Source organism: Etheostoma spectabile, unplaced genomic scaffold (assembly GCF_008692095.1).
Source record: "Etheostoma spectabile isolate EspeVRDwgs_2016 unplaced genomic scaffold, UIUC_Espe_1.0 scaffold285, whole genome shotgun sequence".
Lineage (NCBI taxonomy): Eukaryota > Metazoa > Chordata > Actinopteri > Perciformes > Percidae > Etheostoma > Etheostoma spectabile.
The window spans coordinates 1024427-1027892 of NW_022605579.1; the positions used below are offsets into that span (position 1 = coordinate 1024427).

The window sequence follows — 3466 nt, forward strand, 5'->3', positions numbered from 1 at the left end:
GAGTGACAGGCTGAGTGAGTGACTGAGAGAATAGTTTAGGTAGTGACAAGCCTGTAGTAGAAATAGAGTGAGTGACTGACATCTTAACTGTTTTCTATGATGATATGTCTACCTCTCGTCTCTCATGCTGTGTCTGTGTTGTTCTCTCCTCTTTCTATCGGTTATCCTGTCTAAATATGATTATTCTTACAATATCCATTGATGGCAAGTAGATCTGATCTCATTTGGGCCCCTAAGGGGCAACAACAACTACAACAACAACACAGAGCCCAACGCAAGTGTCTTCGCTAGATGAAGACAGACGCAGTTGTCGATTTCCCATCCAGCGCCAAAGTTGTATGAATTGCAAATGCACCTGCACCCATCTGTGCACCCATGGGCGTGCTGGTCTTACATGGGGGTGTGTTCAGGTGCATTCTGGGCGTGATGCTATCTTGAGGCAACGGAAAGGGATTGCACCATTGGCCGACAAAAACCTGGTTTAAAGTTAATAACGTAGCATTTCATTGTTATTTTAACAGCGCGTTAGTAAAATGCGCCTAGGCTCGTGGACAGCGCACACACACTATGCTTGTTACACACACGATACAATGTGAAACAAACGTGCCTGGCTTTTGAACGGAATGGGAGATGATACTCTGATTGGTTGATTGCATTTTAAGCCCTAAACACACCTATGCCTTAATTATCCCTCTGAGGTCTAAGGGCATTTTCAGGTATCTCCTTTGACCCTTGTGTTTTTTTAAAATTGTAGGCACTTTTTTCAATGTTTTGATGCTTTTTCTTTTACATATAAAGCTTATTTTCACTACCGTGTATGAATACCAACACCAACTTGTACAGTTTTACACTTTGTTTTCGAATTCACTGGCAATAAACTTAATTTTTTAGGAAATTGTATCTAATTCTTCAGTTAAAAAGTAGAAATTCTGAATTATTTAGATTAATATTAAAAGGAAGGATAAACAAAGGAGGGTATATGTAAACGTTGAGTTTCGAAACATTTCAAATTTTTTTTTAATGTTAGAAAAATTTAACAAAACACCCAAAATTGTGAATGAAAGTAGAGATCCGATCTTTTGTTGTAATTGCGAAGTACGTTGCATGGATTCATCCATGTTATTTTTGATCAAAATTAGAAAATTAGAGATCGGAATTTTGAAAATGGGTTAAATTTGACCCAAATACAACACAATGGTTGAGTTAACTTTTTCAGGTATTTGTACATAACTGATCTCCATGTGATTCATATCAAAATGCTTTCTGTATAGTGACGCTCAAATCTGTCCCTGAGCGATGTGTGAAGGAATAATTTGGTGTGAAAACGTTGACGTTGGCTTTTTGAAATTCCTCAAATTTCTTTTGACAACAAATCCTAACTCACGATGTCTCGTACGGATTGTTTAGGGTCCTAGGTTATATGTGATTAACATAGTAAATAAACGTCTGAAATTAAATTTTGTAATATCACTTTTTTGAGTGGGAGTTTTGTCAAACATTGTTCGGGCGCGTCAGTGCGTCTTTTGTCCTCAGAGGGTTAAGACACTCAAGTGCAATCCTTTTGAGCCGTGCACCCGGCGCACAGCCTCTTTGTTTCCCGCTGTTAAAACTAGCAAAAGCGGATTCGTACACGCCCTGAACGCACCGCCGCTAGGCGCTTCACGCCGTGTGCTTAGGTTGTTAAAACAGGGCCCTAAAGTGGCCCTATTTGCCTAAGGGCCTTGATTAAGGTGACGGAACGAGTGTCGTTACGTTTATCTGTTGGAAAAATAAAAGGAAATTAAGGGTTAACCCTAACCTTAACACTAACTGCTTATTCAGTTATATATTATTATTTCATTCATCTTTCTCAAAAGAAATTAACAAAAACATCAACTAGATTCCAAATCTTATATGTTTCATGATATTTGCCTGGGAACTCAATGCAAGCGGACCACTGCACCAGGACATGGTATAATGTCACAAAGTACATTTACTCCAGTACCGTACTTTAGTACACATGTTGAGGTACTTGTACTTTCCTTGAGTCTTTTCTTTTTGGTCCAATTTCTACTTCTACTCCGCTACATTATAGAGAGAAATCTTCTACTTTTTACTCCACTGCAGTCATCTGACAGCTTTACTTACTTTACCATTAATATTTTAGCCCGCAAAAATGCATTTTATAAAATGATGTTTTTATTTAAAATAAAACCACCCGACAATACTACTTTTAATACTTGAAGTTCATTTTCCTGATGGTACTTGCATTTAAGTAATATTTTTAATGCAGGACTTTTACTTGCAACAGAATATTTGTAAAGTATGGTATTAGTACTTTTTGCCTAATTGAAGCATCTGAATACTTCATCCCCCGCAGGGTACATCAGATGGGCTGGGTCCGGTTGGACTCTCCGTTGGGTCAGGATGTGGACCTTGGTCCTTACCTTGAGAAACCATGGTTCAAAACCATCCCAGACCAGCCAACGGGACTGTATTATTATATATTATATATAAAATGAACTTTTACTTAACAATCCATTACGAAATATTGTCCTTCAACCCTCGTGTTGTCTTCCCGTTAACCATGAATTTTTTGGGGTGCTTTTTCCAATGTTTTTGTTCTTTTTCTGATATATTTGTAACTTTTTAAAATGATTTTGGCTCTTTATTGTATTTACCTGAGCTGGTTTAATGACAGGTTTTGCACTTGTTCTTGGAATTCATGGTCAACAAACCTCATTAATATCAAATTATACATACGTTTTTAGTTAAAAAAAAAAAAGCCAGAAATTATGAATTATTTTAGTTAATAGTTAAGATAGGAGGATGTTGATGTTATGTCAAAGTTTTGATACTGTTTTGAAACCAAAAAAAAAAAAAAAAAATTCAAATTCTATAAGACTAAATAAAACACCCAAAAAAATTCAATGAAAGTAATCATTAAATTTTACCTGAAGAACGTTGTGTGGAATCATCCATGTTATTTTTGGGCACTTTGGTTGATAGAAATCCATATTTCTGATATAAAACACTTTGAAACGGGTCACTTTGACCAAAGGACAACACAAGGGTCAAACCTACAGTTTATACCTATATTTTGTTATATTTGACTGTGGTTACTAATCCACTCGAGCTCTACTGTTTACTTATTCACTTATCATTGGCCATCTTGTGGTTGTAATGTATCAATGAACATGTGCATGTAGTGTTTTGTTTTTTTGCTTTGTATATGTACTTATTGCTAATTGCATTTTTATTTTCATTCCGTTCACTCCTCTATGTAAGGATTGTGTTATATGTTGGGACTAAGGAACCTTTGAATCCACATAGGTTAAATTCCATGTTACAGAGATATTTTCTTTTTCAGTAGAGATGAAATGGTAAAGGTGTTGAGAGGTTGTGTGTGAAAGACGATTCTGAATATGCAATATTTTAGTCTGGTGGAGGAGAAGGTGTGGAAGGGAGAATGCAGATTATATTTTGG

The 3466-nt window shown here is 36.3% G+C and overlaps 1 long non-coding RNA gene across 1 annotated transcript in view; it reads right to left on the reverse strand.

Annotated features, from left to right (window-relative positions):
- Positions 1-347: 347 nt before the first annotated feature.
- LOC116686026 (uncharacterized) overlaps positions 348-3466 on the reverse strand; it is a 4978-nt gene continuing 1859 nt past the window's right edge. Inside the window, exons 2-3 of the long non-coding RNA XR_004331129.1 lie at positions 3218-3223; positions 348-680 (exon numbers count right to left, since the gene is read on the reverse strand). This is a non-coding gene — a long non-coding RNA (uncharacterized LOC116686026). The remainder of the gene's footprint in view (positions 681-3217; positions 3224-3466) is intronic.